At 46.3% G+C, this 17130-nt stretch overlaps 1 protein-coding gene across 9 annotated transcripts in view; it reads left to right on the top strand.

The window, feature by feature from the left end:
* Positions 1-17130, top strand: part of LOC126963577 (E3 ubiquitin-protein ligase RBX1) — a 598764-nt gene that overhangs the window by 350753 nt on the left and 230881 nt on the right. Inside the window, exon 1 of one of the 9 annotated variants that reach the window (XM_050805835.1) lies at positions 15468-15471. The exons of the other annotated variants lie outside the window; for them this stretch is intronic. The gene's annotated coding sequence lies outside the window, so the exon portion shown is untranslated. Of the gene's footprint in view, positions 1-15467; positions 15472-17130 lie in introns of those variants that run through there. 9 annotated transcript variants of the gene reach the window in all.

Genomic DNA, 17130 nt, shown 5'->3' with positions numbered 1-17130 from the left:
TTTCACCATGTTGGCCAGGCTGGTCTCAAACTCCTGACCTCAAGTGATCTGCCTGCCTCGGCCTCCCAAAGTGCTGGGATTAAAGGTATGAGCCACCGTGTCTGGCCAGAATGGCCATTATTAAAAAGTCAAAAAATAATAGATGCTGTGGCCGGGTGCGGTGGCTCAAGCCTGTAATCCCAGCACTTTGGGAGGCCGAGACAGGTGGATCACAAGGTCAGGAGATTGAGACCATCCTGGCTAACCCGGTGAAACCCTGTCTCTACTAAAAAATACAAAAAAAAAAAAAACTAGCCGGGCGAGGTGGCGGGCGCCTGTAGTCCCAGCTACTCCGGAGGCTGAGGCAGGAGAATGGCGTAAACCCGGAGGCGGAGCTTGCAGTGAGCTGAGATCCGGCCACTGCACTCCAGCCTGGGCGACAGAGCGAGACTCCATCTCAAAAAAAAAAAAAAAAAAAAGAAAACATGGTATGGGCCAGGCATGGTGACTCACTCCTGTAGTTGCAGCACTTTGGAAGGCCGAGGCGGGTGGATCACTTGAGGTCAGGAGTTCGAGACCAGCCTGGCCGATGTGGTGAAACCCCACCCCTACAAAAACACAAAAATTAACTGGGTGTGGTGGTGTGCCCCTGTAGTCCCAGCTACTTGGGAGGCTGAGACAGGAGAATCACTTGAACCCGGGAGGTCAAGATTGCAGTGAGCCAAGATTGCGCCACTGCACTCCAGCCTGGGCAACAGAGTGAGACTCTGTCTCAAAAAAAAAAAAAAAACAAAGAGGAGAGAAAGAAAGGAAGGAAGGAAGGAAGAAAGAAAGAAAACATGGTACATATACACTTTGGAATACTACAAGCCATAAAAAGAATGAAATAATGTCCTTTGCAGCAATATGGGTGGAGCTGGAGGCTATTATCCTAAGTGAATTAACTCAGGAACAGAAAACCAAACACCACATGTTCTCACTTATAAGTGGGAGCTAAACATTAAGCACACATTGATACAAAGAAAGGAACAACAGACCTACTTGTGGGTGACGGGCAGGATGAGAGTGAGAATTGAAAAACTACCTACGGGTATCATGTTGATTATCTGGGTGACAAAATTATCTGTATACCAAACCCCCATGACACACAATTTACCCATGTAACAAACCCGCACATGAGGCCGGGTGAAGTGGCTCACACCAGTAATCCCAGCACTTTGGGAGGCCGAGATGGGAAGATCACTTGAGGCCAGGAGTTTGAGACCAGCCTGGCCAAAATGGCAAAAACCAGTCTCTACTAAAAAAAAAAAAAAAAAAAAAAGTTAGCCAGGTGCGGTGGCACATGCCTGTAGACTCGGTTACTCAGGAGGCTGAATCATGAGAATTGCTTGAGCCTGGAAAGCAGAAGTTGTAGTGAGCCGAGATCGTGCCACTGTACTGCAGCCTGGGCAACAGAGCAGGACTTTGTCTCAAATAAATGAATAAATAAATAAATAAAAGTTGGAAAGAAAATAATTATGCTTTCAAAGCCACTTCACAGCATGGGGAGCTGGATATGTTCTGATGTAGAATAACAAAAACAGGATGCAAATGTGCTTATTACACTGATTTAAATGACATACATCACAATCGTGATTTTACAGACATACACTATGCACAGACAAATAAATGAGAAACACATTAAATATTAACAGTTGTTGTTTGGAGGTGGGAGAACTCTGGGTGATACTTTCTTCATCCATTTATCTAATTGATCCAAGTTTTCTTCAATAAGGAAACTTGCATAAATCAGGGCATACAGGCCGGGCACGGTGGCTCACGCCTGTAATCTCAGCACTTTGGGAGGCCGAAACAGTCAGATTGCTTGAGTCCAGGAATTCGAGACCAGCCCAGACAACATGGTGAAACCCCATCTCTGCAAAAAATACAAAAATTAGTTGACTGTAGTGGTGTGCACTTGTAGTCCCTGATATTTGAGAGGCTGAGGTAGGAGTATTGCTTGAGCCTGGGAGGTGGAGGTTGCAGTGAGCTGAGATGGCGCCACTGCACTCCAGCCTGGGTGACAGAGTAGAGACCCTGTCTCAGAAAAAAAAGGCAACACATTTAAATCATGTCACGATTGGGAGTAATTTAGGCAAAACTTGCCTGGGAACAGGGAGTATAGACTAGAAAATTGTTGGAAGTTCATGCTTTTGTAACAAGGGCCGGTTCTAGAATCTGGCATCAGATGAGCAGCAGCTTTGGAAGAAAGCGTGAGAAAGGGACACATGAGGACTCCACACAGCCCTGATTGTCACTTTCTACCACCAGACATCCTCTTTAATTCTGAGAGTATTCAAAATGGTTTAACCGTTCAGTGGATGATACAATGATCACAGCGCCACAGCCAGTTGTCCTGTTAACAGCCATCACGTGTGACCCTGCGGAGCCCAGGCTTCTTTTGTGGTCAGACCTAAACCTGTGGAGAGAGGGTGGTTTCACATAAGTCACTGACAGAGCACATCTCTAGCTCTCAGTGCGGAATCCAAGTTTTCCTTTCGACTTTCTGCCTCATTGCGTTCTGCCCATTTGCTTGGAGCCAGAAAGGGGAAAGGAAGAACCCAAGACATCTTCTCCCCTCTGCAACTGACCCAGGTCTGTCTACAACGCCTCCTGACAGTGCACAGAAATCCTCGCATTAAACCACTGGCCCCTGATGCGATTTCTTTTCCAAATATGCTCATAGATCATTGCAGAGACAATATGAAGTTCGAGAGCATTATCGTCTGTGTAACTCAGTCTCCTCTTCGACCATAACTCAGAGCTTCCATGTAGGAATATGCACTGAAACACAGGCTACTGTCTGTGTTCTCATGGAGCTTACGATTTAGCTGCACTGATAAGATATTTACACATGAAGAAATAGCAATGTAAGAAGATTCATAGGTATTAATTTTTAGGAACACAAAGCAAACAATCTTTTTTTTTTTTTTTTTCCAGACAGAGTTTCTTTCTTGTTGCTCAGCCTGGAGTGCAATGGCGTGGTCTCAGCTCACTGCAACCTTCGCCTCCCAGGTTCAAGCGATTCTCATGCATCACCTTCCCACGTAGCTGGGATTACATGCACCTGCCACCACGTCCAGCTAATTTTTTTGTGTTTTTAGTAGAAACATGGTTTCACCATGTTGGCCAGGCTGGTCTCGAACTCCTGACCTCAGGTAATCTGCCTACCTCGGCCTCCCAAAGTGCTGGGATTAAAGGCATGAGCCCCCGGCTCCTGGACACAATCTTGTATGGATGGCTATCTTCCAAAATAATTGCAAACTTCCTGTGGGGGCTGGGATTTCTTCATATTCCTCCATTCACCCCTCAGGGTCCCCACAATGCCTTGAACACCATAATGCTCTGGTAAATGTTTTAGACTGGAAATTCAATGTCATTCTAAGTCCATAGTCCTTGCCTAGTTAGCCAGTGGTGCTTCTATCCTAACAAAAGTGAGTCTTCCTCTCTGCAGATGATACAGTAAAGATGACCCAACTCTAACCTGCCTACTAGAGGACCAAGGAGAAAAATAAACTTCTACCACATTTTCAAAAACAAGCACTCAAACTCAGGAGATACTTGATTGAAGTTGAAAGAGCGGTGCAGTCCCCAAGGCAGTACCCTCATGAATGGGATTAGTGTCCTTTAATAAAAGAGACCCGGGCCGGGCGCGGTGGCTCAAGCCTGTAATCCCAGCACTTTGGGAGGCCGAGACGGGTGCATCACGAGGTCAGGAGATCGAGACCATCCTGGCTAACACGGTGAAACCCCGTCTCTACTAAAAAATACAAAAAACTAGCCGGGCGAGGTGGCGGGCGCCTGTAGTCCCAGCTACTCCGGAGGCTGAGGCAGGAGAATGGCATAAACCCGGGAGGCGGAGCTTGCAGTGAGCTGAGATCTGGCCACTGTACTCCAGCCCGGGCTACAGAGCAAGACTCCGTCTCAAAAAAAAAAAAAATAAATAAATAAAATAAATAAATAAATAAAAAATAAAAGAGACCCAAGAGAGGTCCCTTGCTCCTTCCAGCATGTGAGATTACAGCAAAAAGATGCTGTCTGTGAACCAGAAAGTGGGTCCTCACCAGACACTAAATCTTTTGGCACCTTGATCTTGGATTTCCCAGCTTCCAGAAGTGGGAGAAATAAATTTCTCTTGTAAATAGGATAAACAGTTTATGATATTTTATTATAGCAGCCTCAAAGGACTAAGACAGAAATCCAGTTGTACACCAGATGGTTGTAACATGTTCAGTGGAATGAAAAACTTATGTCTTGGCAGGGTGCAGTGGCTCACGCCTGTAATCCCAACACTTTGGGAGGCTGAAGTGGGAGGGTCACTTGAGGCCAGGAGTTCAAGACTAGCCTGGGCAACATAAGGAGATGTCCAGATAGCCAGCAAAACAGTGTTCCTGGATAAGCCTGTGATGGTGTTTCCAGAGGAAATTAGTGCTCTGAGTAGGCAGAGTGAGTGAAAAAGAGTCTCTTAAAAAAAAAAAAAAAGGTTGGCTGGGTATGGTGGCTCACACCTGTAATCCCAGTACTTTGGGAGGCCGAGGCAAGTGGATCACTTGAGGTCAGAAGTTCGAGACCAGCCTGGCCAACATGGTGAAATCCCGTCTCTACTAAAAAATATAAAAATTAGCCAGGCACGGTGGCACGCACCTGTAGTCCCAGTTACTCAGGAGGCTGAGGCAGGAAGATTGCCTGAGCCTAGGAGGTTGAGGCTGCAGCACTCCAGCCTGGGCAACAGAGTGAGATCTGGTCTCCAAAAAAAACCTTGTGTCTTCATGTGGAGATTAAGTATGGTTTAAGGAGATGTGGATGGATGACAAGTTGACAAGGAATGGTCGTGTGATGTGTCGACTGAGCTAAGGGATGTCCAGATGTCTCGCAAAACAGTGGCCCTGGGTAGGCCTGTGATGATGTTTCCAGAAGAAATTAGCGTTACGAGTTGGTAGAGTGAGTGCAAAAGATCCTCCCAGGCGGATCACGAGTTCAGGAGATCGAGACCATCCTGGCTAACACAATGAAACCCCCGTCTCTACTAAAAATACAAAAATTAGCCGGGCGCGGTGGCGGGCGCCTGTAGTCCCAGCTACTCAGGAGACTGAGGCAGGAGAATGGCATGAACCCGGGAGGCGGAGCTTGCAGTGAGCTGAGATGGCGCCACTGCACTCCAGCCCGGGTGACAGAGCGAGACTCCGTCTCAAAAAGAAGGAAAAGAGAAAGATCCTCCCCATCCGTGAGGGTGGGTATCATCCACTGTTGAGTGGACAAAAGGTGGAGGAGGGGCGAATCTGCTCTTCCTGGGCCCACATCCATTTTCTCTTGCCCTGGGAGGTCGGTGCTCCTAGCTCTTGCTTTTGGGCTCAGACTGGGACTTACACCACTGTCCCTCTGGTCCTCAGTCTTCAGATTCAGGCTGAATTATACCACCAGCTTTCCTGGTTTTCAGCTTGCTGATGGCAGATCCTGGGACTTCTTGGCCTCCATAACTCCGTGAGCCAATTCCCATAATAAATCTACACTTGATCTTAGCTGAAAGGCCGAGAAGCGATCAATTCCTATAAATAATATCCTGTTGGTTCTGTTTCTCTGGAGAACCCTGACTAATACACCTTTTTTTTTTCTTTTCCTTTTTTTTTTTTTTTTGTTTGAGACAGTCTTGCTCTGTTGCCCAGGCTAGAGTACAGTGGTGCCATCACAGCTCACTACAACCTCCACCTCCCAGGTTCAAATGATTCTCCTGCCTCAGCCTCCTGAGAAGCTGGGATTACAGGCACCTGCCACTACACCTGGCTAATTTTTGTATTTTTAGTACAAATGGGGTTTCACCATGTTGGCCAGGCTGGTCTCGAACTCCTGACCTCAAGTGATCTGCCCGCCTCAGCCTCCCAGAGTGCTGCAGCTACAGGCATGAGCTACTACTGCGCCTGGCCCTAATACACCTTTTAACCTAACATTTCAGGATATTCTTTACTTAGAAAATTTTATATATATTTATTTATTTTATTATTATTATTATTATTATTTTTGGAGACAGAGTCTTGCTCTGTCCCCCAGGCTGGAGTGCAGTGGCCGATCTTAGCTCACTACAACTTCTGCCTCCCAGATTCAAGGGATTCTCCTGCCTCAGCCTCCTGAGTAACAGGGATTACAAGTATGTGCCACCATGCCCGGCTAATTTTTGCATTTTTTGTAGCGACAGGGTTTCACCACCAGGCTGGTCTTGAACTCCTGACCTCAATTGATCACCTCCCTCCGCCTCCTAAAGTGCTAAGATAGCCACCGTGCCTGGTCAGAATATATTTTTTAAATGTGCCTTAACATTTCTCAATACAAAAAGGTTCAATGAACATTATCTAGAAAATAAAGAATAAAAAAAATTAAGATTACTAGGTAGAAAATAAACCGATTTAAATTCATAGAAAGGGATTGGAAGATTATATACCAAACTTTTTTTTTTTTTTTTTTTTTTTTTTTTTTTTTGAGACAAGGTCTCACTCTGTTGCCCAGGCTGGATTGCAATGGCACAATCACTAACTGCAGACTTGACCTCCTGTGCTCAAATGATCTTCCCGCCTCGGCCTCCCAAATAGTTAGAACCAGAGGTACGCACCACCATGCCAGGCTAATTTTTTATTTTTTATATTTTGTAGAGACGGGGTCTCCCTATGTTGCCCAGGCTGGTATACCAAACTGTTGATGGTGGTCATTTCTGGGAGAAGGGCAAGCAAAAGGTGTACGTTTGTATTGTTTGAAACCTGTACAATCGGCCGGGCGCGGTGGCTCAAGCCTGTAATCCCAGCACTTTGGGAGGCCGAACGGGCGGATCACGAGGTCAGGAGATCGAGACCATCCTGGCTAAACAGTTTCTCTACTAAAAATACAAAAAACTTAGCCGGGCGAGAAGTCCCAGCTACTCGGGAGGCTGAGGCAGGGGAAACCAGGCGGAGCTTGCGGTGAGCTGACCTCCAGTGAAGGTTAAGGAATGTACAACCAGAATGTATTCATGTATAACTTTTTCCAATTAAGAAAGAGGGGAAGGGGAAACCACTGTCACCTGTAAGGTTAAGGAATATGTTACTTAACTGGGTACATAGTCACGATCCAAGGATACAGGGTTCTGTTGCTAATGAGAAAAGAGGAAATGGACATTAACAAGCAACTAAGCAGCCTCTCTGCTGGGGAAGAAAAAATGTACAGAGAGGCCGGGCAAGGTGGCTCATGCCTGTAATCCCAGCACTTTGGGGGGACAAGGCGGGTGGATCACTTGAGGTCAGGGGTTTGAGCCCAGCCTGGGGAACATAGTAAAACCCCATCTCTACTAAAAATACAAAAATTAGCCGGATATGGTGGCATGACCCTGTCATCCCAGGTACTGGGGAGGCTGAGGCACGAGAATTGCTTGAACCCAGGAGACAGAGGTTGCAGTGAGCCAAGACTGCACCACTACACTCCAACCGGGGTGACAGAGTGAGACTCTGTCTCCAAAAATAAGAAGAAAGAAAGAGAAAGAGAGAGAGAGAGAAACAAACAAACAGAGGCAAAATTAATATAAGTAGCATTTTGCTGTTGTTGTTGCTGTTTTCTTCCCGAGACGGAGTTTCAATCTTACACTCAGGCTGGTGTGAAGTGGTGCAATCTCTGCTCACTGCAACCTCCGCCCCCAGGGTTCAAGTGATTCTCCTGCCTCAGCCTCCAGAGTAGCTGGGATTCCAGGCGCCCGCCACAACGCCCAGCTAATTTTGTAGTTTTTTTTTGTTTTTGTTTTTGTTTTTTTGAGACGGAGTCTCGCTCTGTCGCCCAGGTTGGAGTACAGTGGCCGGATCTCAGCTCACTGCAAGCTCCGCCTCCCGGGTTTACGCCATTCTCCTGCCTCAGCCTCCCGAGTAGCTGGGACTACAGGCGCCCGCCACCTCGCCCGGCTAGTTTTTTTTTTTTTGTATTTTTTAGTAGAGACGGGGTTTCACCGGGTTAGCCAGGATGGTCTCGATCTCCTGACCTCGTGATCTGCCCATCTCGGCCTCCCAAAGTGCTGGGATTACAGGCTTGAGCCACCGCGCCCGGCCTAATTTTGTAGTTTTAGTGGAGACAGGGTTTCGCTATGTTGGCCAGGCTGGCCTCAAACTCCTGACCTCAGGCGACCCACCCACCTCGGCCTCCCAAAGTGCTAGGATTACAGGCGTGAGCCACTGTGCCCAGCCTTGGTTTTTTGTTTGTTTGTTTTTTAACTAGGGTTTGTTTGGGACAAATTTGAAGACTGCAACCCAGAAGACATAGATTCAAGTTGCCCTGCCCTGAATATATGCTCCGATTAGCAGCAGTTATACATGGGTTTTTAAAGGAAAAAAGAAGGGGTAGTTCTTACATTGGTTCATTAAAATAACTACATTGTTTTTTTGTATCACAAATTCTAGGAACATGAAGATAATGGGTAAGGGTCACATTCTGCAACTTGTGATAACATTTTAGGTCATTTATCAGCTAATCTGGAAACTACAGGTAAGGAAAGAAAGAAGAAAATGCTTTTAAACAATTGCCTGGGTGCAGGTATGTACATGTGACTGAAGTATACTCATGACTCTCTGGGTGTGATAAATTTTGTAAACCTCACATAGCTCAGACTGCTCTAAGCTACTTTTCATTCTCAATGTACAGGGATTTGTTCCCACATATAACCAAGCAATTCTTTTTTTTTTTTTTGAGACAGTCTCACTCTGTAACCCAGGCTGGAGGGCAGTGGTCCAATCTCAGCTCACTGCAACCTCTGCCTCCAGGGTTCAAGCAATTCTCTGCCTCAGCCTCCTGAGTAGCTGGGATTACAGGTGTGCACCACTATGCCTGGCTAATTTTTGTATTTTTAGTAGAGATGGGGTTTCACCATGTTGGCCAGGCTGGTCTTGAACTCCTGACCTGAGGTGATCCACCTGCCTCAGTTTCCTAAAGTGCTGGGATTACAGGTGTGAGCCACCATGCCTGGCCCAAGCAATTCTTTAGCAGAGTCTCCCGTGGACAACAGCTGGGTGTCCTCCAATTCAATAGCATCACATCTCACAGGTTGAGTGCTCAGTTCCACAAGACTGCCTCTCACTTCAGAGGTCAATTGCAACCCTCAGGTTATAACCTGATCTTCTCACTGGCTGGCTGTAAATCAGGGCTCCCACCACCCCCTCTTTGAGTTGGATTAACTTTCTAGAGTGGCTCATAGAGCTCAGGGAAATACTTTATTTACATGTATACATTTATTTTATAAAGGATATTACAAAGGATACAGATGAACAGCATGATGAAAGAGATACACAGGGCAAGGTATGAGGGAGGGGGATGAACTTTCAGGCCATCTCTGGGCACACCACCCTCTAGGCACCTCCACATGTTCTGCAATCCAGAAGCTCTCTGAATCTAATCATTTTAGTTTTTTGTCTTTTTTTTATATGGAGTTTCGCTCTTGTTGCCCAGGCTGGAGTGCAATGGCGCGATCTTGGCTCACCACAACCTCCGCCTCCTGGGTTCAAGCGATTCTCCTGCCTCAGCCTTCCAAGTAGCTGGGATTACAGGCATGTGCCACCACGCCAGGCTAATTTTGTATTTTTAGTAGAGAAGGGGTTTATCCATGTTGGTCAAGCTGATCTCGAACTCCTGACCTCAGGTGATCCGCCCTCCTCAGCTTCCCAAAGTGCTAGGATTACAGGCATGAGACACCACACCTGGCCTATTTTGGGTTTTTATAGTTTTCATTATGTAGGCATGATTGTGTGAAAATAAGTAATTCAAAATCTAAGTGGTTTTGAAAGCAGCAAGAGACACACAAATTCCTAGGCAGACAGAAGCAGGTCCTCAGTGAAACCCAACCTTCAAGCCAAAGACAGCCTGAAGCCTGAAAAATGGGCTGCCCATTCCATATAGAGTCCACAAGCAGAGTGAGAACTTCCTCAATGCCTTTTTAGCCAGTCGATTGGTGCTTTTTCCATGCCAGTCAGCATATACTCCCCAATTCTGAGCCCATAAAAACCCTGGACTCGGCCGGGCGTGGTGGCTCAAGCCTGTAATCCTAGCACTTTGGGAGGCCGAGACGGGCGGATCACGAGGTCAGGAGATCGAGACCATCCTGGCTAAAACGGTGAAACCCCGTCTCTACTAAAAAATACAAAAAACTAGCCGGGTGAGGCGGCGGGCGCCTGTAGTCCCAGCTACTCGGGAGGCAGGAGAATGGCCTGAACCCGGGAGGCGGAGCTTGCAGTGAGCTGAGATCCGGCCACTGCGCTCCAGCCTGGGGGACAGAGCAAGACTCCGTCTCAAAAAAAAAAAAAAAAAAAAAAAAAAAAAAAAAAACCCTGGACTCAGCCACATGTTGGGACTACCCACCTTCAGGCCCGCTCTTAAACACAGGGCTACCCACTTCAGGTCCCCTCTCACGTTGAGAGCTGTTCTGTTGTTCAATAAAAGCTTCTCTGCCTTGCTGATTCTCTGGTGTCCATGTAACCTCATTCTTCTTGGACATGAGACAAGAACCTGGGACCCACTGAACCGTGGGTGCGAAAGGAGCTGTAACACTGTAGCCCACTTATCCTCGGCCAGTGTCAGGTGGCCATCCCACATGATGGGAAGAGGCGGCAGTGGGGCTGGGGCAGCCCAGGAACCGCAGGCCAGAGTGGGGCAGCAGGATCGATGCCCCGTTCACTGAAGCATGTGGCTGGCAGGAACTAATGAGCTGTAACATGTCCTCCCATTTGCCACTGGGAGGCAGGAACAAACATAAGCTGTAACATGAATGAGCTGTAACATGCTTCCCACTACCACCATTTGCTGTGCTGTAGTCAGCAGGAAGGAGAGAGAGCTCTAACAGTCCTTGGGGGCTCAGATCTCAGGACTCTCCACATGAGAGCCATAACACCCCTTGGGGCTCTGTGGTTGCTGACATCTCCAAGTTTTCAGGTGCTGCTGCGTCCCCCTCATCTAGACGCCAGCACCCAAGGTAGTGACATGCCTGGACCAGCTGCAGGCTGAGTGCAGAGCCACAATGGGAGCAGAATCTGGGCTTGTAGCATGAACTGAGCACAGCCTGCTGGACTGAGTGGGGAGAGTGAGCCCAGCGGTGAGCCTGGAGCCAAGCAAGGCCCAGGTAGGGGTGCCCCCAGCCATGAAGATTTCTGGCTGGTGAGGTGGCACTGAAAGAACCCTATGTCAGCTGGAACTTTAAAATATTTTGAAACTTAAGGGAATGTGATTATGGGACCTGAGTGTCACAACCAGGCAGCTATAACCTAGGCAGCTGTAACTTATGTTTCTCTGATTATAAAGTGGCCTTCTTCCTTGCCTACACTGTTTTGTAAAATGTTGTAAATGACTAAAGAGCATCAGGGACCCCTTCCCTCTTAACTGTTGATTTTCTTTTTTTTTTTTTTTTTTTTTTTTTTTTTTGAGACGGAGTCTCGCTCTGCCGCCCAGGCTGGAGTGCAATGGCCGGATCTCAGCTCACTGCAAGCTCCGCCTCCCCGGTTCACGCCATTCTCCTGCCTCAGCCTCCCGAGTAGCTGGGACTACAGGCGCCCGCCACCTCACCCGGCTAGTTTTTTGTATTTTTAAGTAGAGACGGGGTTTCACCGTGTTAGCCAGGATGGTCTCGATCTCCTGACCTCGTGATCCGCCCGTCTCGGCCTCCCAAAGTGCTGGGATTACAGGCTTGAGCCACCGCGCCCGGCCAACTGTTGATTTTCATTGTAGATTAACCTCCCTTTTTTCTTTCCCACACAAAGACTTCATGACTATCACATTGTCTAAGATAGAGTGTCAAACACACACCTTTGAATTGGAAAGGAAATGAAAACAGGTTGTAAAGAAAAGGAAAGCTGTAAGGAAAAGAAAAGAAACTGCAACGAATTAAATGGTTGTAACTCATAAACCAGTCCGGTATAGAAAATTGTAATCCTACTGAACTTCTTTATTTTCAGCCAATACAAGCAAGACCTTAACTTTTAATTTTGGAGCACTGACCCCATTTCTCTGGAGTCTATGTTACCTGGATGGCTGTTCCCAGCTTTTTGCTTGAATATACTCTCTAAAACTGGATGCTGATGCTTTTGGATTTTTTCAGGTTGACAACTGATTATATCATTGGCCACTGATGATCAACTCCACTTTCTGTCTCCTCCCTGGAAGTTGGGGGTGGGGTGGGGACTGAAAGTCCCAACCCTCTAATCCTGCCTTAGGCTTTCTGGTGACCAGCCCCCATCCTGAAGCTATCTAGGGACTGCCAGCCCCATCAGTCATCTCATCAGCATATAAAAGATACTCTTATTACTCCTCTGATTCCAAGGGTTGTAGGAGTTGTGTGCCAGGAACCAGGGACAGACACCAAATATATATATATCTTATTATGAATCACCATATCAAAGAGATACATAATTATAAGATATTACTCAAATATTCTTTAGCCTATCTAATTTTCAAAAAGAGATGTTAAGAGTTCCATGTGATTAGTGGATTTGTCCATTTCTTTTTTTTTTTGAGATGGAGTCTCGCTCTGTCTCCCAGGCTAGAGTGCAGTGACCCGATCTCAGCTCACTGCAATCTCTACCTCCCGGGTTCAAGAGATTCTCCTACCTCAGCCTTCCAAGTAGCTGGGATTACAGGCATGCACCACCACGCCCAACTAATTTTTGTATTTTTAGTAGTAAGTAACTGGTTTAGTAACTAGTTAGTAAGTAACTGGTTTCTCCATGTTGGCCAGGCTGGTCTTGAACTCCTGACCTCAGGTATCAACCTGCCTCAGCCTCCCAAAATGTTGGGATAACAGATGTGAGCCACTGCACTGGTCAGATCTGTCAATTTATTTTGGTAATTCTGACCATCTTTGTGTTATGCATTTGAATCCATGTGATTAAATGTGTTAAATAAAAATTACAGGACGCTATTGTTTTGGACTAAGTTTCTGCTCTTGGATCCAACGGACAAGACAAAAATCAAAATGGAGTCACCTGTGCCAAAGTTCCACATCACTAAACCCAAACTAAGTTGACTGACCCTCCCCAAAATCACAAATAATTTCCCAAACAGGCCACTTTAAATCTTCAATTGGCATGATAATGAAGTTCCCTCTGCTTTAATCCTTACAGGAAAAAAGTAGCTTGATGTTTACTAATCAGTTATTTTTCTATTGTTCTGTCTCCCTGTCCCTGCCTTATAAGAAACATAGCTTTGAAATCACCAGTATGCTCTTTGTTCTTCGCTTCTGCTTGCTTGCTTTGTTTTTTTGAGATAGGGTCTTGCTCTGTCTTTCCTTAGCAATTCTCTGTCTAGAAAGTCAACCGTTTCCGTTGCCCAGTTCTAGAACTGCCAAAAAGCTAATTAACTAGGAGTGGGGTGAGGGGGAGTGAACTAGAAGACTTAAAAAATAATCTTATTTATGATATAATAATACTGTATACCTGACAGTGATTCATCCAGAACAGAGCTGAGAACCTAGGAAATAAGAGGCATTTAAGTCACCAAACAAGGTATATTGCACTTTATTCATAGGAAAATGCCCTCCTCGGTATACTTGCTCTTGTTTTATAAAAACTTCCAAAAACTTTAGCTCTTTGGCAGTCTCACCAAATTAGAAATTGCCTATTAGAAGAGAATGTTCTCAGAGGCAGGCATATGAAGGTCAGAAAAAGTGTTAATTAATAGCTAGGAACAGGACAATATGTATTTGTTTAAAAAAGAAAAAAAAGATACAGAAATGCAAAAACACAGCAGTTTGGAGTGATTCTCTGAAGGCACAAACCGTCCAATAAGTTCCCAAAGGTATTGAAACTGCCTTTGGAAAATTAAAACTGCGGAAATCATGGCAGTGAAAGAAATCAGACCTAATGGACTCTATCTTGCTTCTAACCTTTAAGCTGTCCTTGTTCATTCCTGGACATAGGCCAAACTAGCTTTGGGAAGGAATTCAGTTCATGGTTTGACTCTGAAACAAAATTAATAATAGCCCTTTCCTGAAAAGACCCCCTTCTTGCCTGGGGAGCAGTCTGCCTTTGCAGGACTAACAAATTAGCTACAAGATTAGAAATTATAGTTTAGGGGTAATGTAGCCTCTGGCTCCAAGAGTCTGAGCCTCCCCAGATTACTCCTGTGGATAACATCTCTATTGTAAACCGTAAGATCGGTGCTTGAGATATTTTGCAGACCCTGCACTCCACGGATCAGCTGACACCACCCAGACCTGTAAAAAGGCTCAACCAGTTCTGCCATCCCACCCAGGAACAGATGACAGCAAGAAAACCTCACTTCAGCCCCCGATGATTCCACCTCCAACCTGACCAGTCAGCACTCCCCAATTCCCAAGCCCGTGTCCCCCAACTTATCTTTAAAAACTCTGATCCTTGAAGGCTCAGGAAGACTGATTTGAGTAATAATAAAACTCTGGTCTCCTGCACAGCCAGCTCTGCGTGAATTACTCTTTCTCCATTGCAATTCCTGTCTTGATAAATTGGCTCTGCCGTGGCAGACGGCCAGGTGAACCCACTGGGCAGTTACAGTATCCCCACATTATGTGCCACCAGAGTGACACATCACAATGATGTCCAAGTGCTAAAGCAAAAACTGAACGATATGTATTATGTTTATTTTATTTTCATTTTTTGTTTTTATTTTTATTTTTGGAGACAAGGTCTCACTCTGTTGCCCAGCCTGGAGTGCAATGGCATGATCATAGCTCACTGCAGCCTCTACCACCTGAGCTCAAGTAATCCTCCTGTCTCAGTCTCCCAAGTAGCTGGAACTACAGGTGTGCACCACCACACCCAGCTAATTAAAAAAAAATTTTTTTTTATAGAGACAAAGTCTCATTATGTTTCCTATGCTGGTCTCGAACTCCTGGGCTCAAATGATCTCCCAACCTTGGCTTCCCAAAGTGCTGGGATTACAGGCATGAACCACTGTGCCTGGCCTATGTTATGTTGAAAGTGGCCAAGGATGTTTAGCTTTTGAGAATGATTTCTGTACAAAATGGTTAAAAGAAAACAAAGCAATTAAGTCAAAACATTTTAGTGCATAAAGAAGTAGCATTGCAATGATGTTAGTGACACAGGATGCTTTTGATGCCGCTTTGGCACCTGGAAATATCCACGGCTGGCAGCGCCTCTGTCCAGGCTTGGCTTGGTTTTGGGCTTACTCCTGGGCTCACTGCACCAGCTCGCCCTGGCAGGCTGCGCTCAGCTCGGGCTGCCAGCCCACATCCTGTGCATGCGCAAGGATTCCGTGCTTGGCCTGCAGCTGAGCCAGGCATGCCATGGACTGTTTTCATGTTAGGCACCAGCGTTTAGATGAGGGGAAGGCGGTGGCGCTTGCAAACTCAAACACGCCAGCAACCATGGAGCCCCAAGGGGTGTTATGGCTCTTGCCTGGGATGTCCCAAGGTTTGAGTCCCCAAGAATGACACAGCTCTCTCTCATTCCCACTGCCTGCAGCACGGTGAATGGGGGGCGTGTTACAGCTCATTTGTGTCACAGCTTGTCTAGTCCTGTCGCCCGCAGTTTGGTGAATGGGGGCATGTGGTGCACAGTGGCTTTTTCTCCCCCTTTGCTTGGCGAGCAGGAGGGAGACCTACAGTGTTACAGCTCTTTACGCACCCATCATTTGGTGGGTTCCAGGTTCTTGTCCTACAACCAAGAAGAATGAGGTTAGGCAGACACTGGAGAGGGAGCAAGGCAGGGAAGAATGTTATTGAGTGACAGAAAAGCTCTCGATAATGAGAGGGGACCTGAAGTGGGTAGCCCTGTGTGAGAGGGGAGCCTGAAAGAGGGTAGCCCAATGTGTGGCTGAGTCCAGGGTTTATATGGGCTCAGAATGGGGGAGTGCATGCTGATTGGTCTATGGGCAGGCCTGGAAAAAGCACCATTTCATTGGATAAAAGGCATCAAGGAAGTTCTCACTCCGGTTGTGGACTCTACCCAGAACCGGCAGCTCAGTTTTCAGGCTTTAGGCTGTCTTTGGCTTGAAGGTTGGGTATCAAGAGGCCCAGGGACCTGCCCCTATCTGCCCAGGAATTTTTCTATCTCCTGCCACTATGATTAGGAAAACAATCTGTTTAGGTAGTGCCACGTATTCCTAAGAATGGCTAGAAGTGCTGAGTACAGAGTAGGAGCTCTGTCCTACTGAGCCTGCTTGCAGGCAGTGGAACAATGGAGAAGCCGGGCACGGTGGCTCACACCTGTAATCCTAGCACTTTGGGAGGCCAAGGCAGGTGAATCACCTGAGGTCAGGAGTTCGAGACCAGCCTGGGCAACATGGCAAAACCCCGTCTCTACTAAAAATACAAAAATTAGCTGGCCATGATGGTGCATTCCTGTAATCCCAGCTACTTGGGAGGCTGAAGCAGGAGAATAACTTGAACCCAGGCGGCAGAGATTGCAGTGAGCCAAGATCACGTCACTGTACTCCAGCCTGGACAACAAAGCGAGACTCTGTCTCAGAAAAAAAAAAGAAAAAAAAAAAAAAAGAAAAAGAAACAATGGAGGAACTCTATGAAAAACCCATAGCTAATGCTCAAAAGCAAAAGACAGGATGCTTTCCCCTAAGATCAGGAACAGGACAAGAAATTATATACATATAATGCAATGACATAAACTGTCTTAGCTGGGTGACACTAATGCAAACCAAAAATAGAATTCTAAGACCCCCAATCCACTGAATGGACCCCTCCTCTCAGCCGAGGGGATTCCAAAGTAAACCTGAAAAACCAGTTCAGGCCATGATAGGAAGAGAGTGTTGAACGTGCCTCATTATACTCTCCTCGTGTTGGAATTCAGTCACAGCTGCCCAGCATTAACATTAAAACAGGGACCTTGAGGCTGACAAAACATACTCTTTGTAGCAATAAGATACCAAATTCCAACCTGATTCTAGTATAGCATCAGATGACATCTAGCAGGCCCTAAAATATTAAAGTATTTTACTCCAAAATATATGTCTTTGACATTTTCTAAATGGCCCTGCAAAGCGGTCTCTTTTGGGGGAAATGTACATTCTGTAGAGAATTCTGACCCCTCTCCAGGTCTTTTTCTAATCCTGAAGAGATTAGCTGAGAGTCTAGCACCTTTGAGAGAACTAAACAGGAAACATTTGCCATCTATTGCCTCTAAG

The sequence above is a fragment of the Macaca thibetana genome, chromosome 10, assembly GCF_024542745.1.
Source record: "Macaca thibetana thibetana isolate TM-01 chromosome 10, ASM2454274v1, whole genome shotgun sequence".
Taxonomy (NCBI): domain Eukaryota; kingdom Metazoa; phylum Chordata; class Mammalia; order Primates; family Cercopithecidae; genus Macaca; species Macaca thibetana.
The sequence above is the reverse complement of the archived record's forward strand: the minus strand, read 5'-3'. Positions and strand labels throughout refer to the sequence as shown.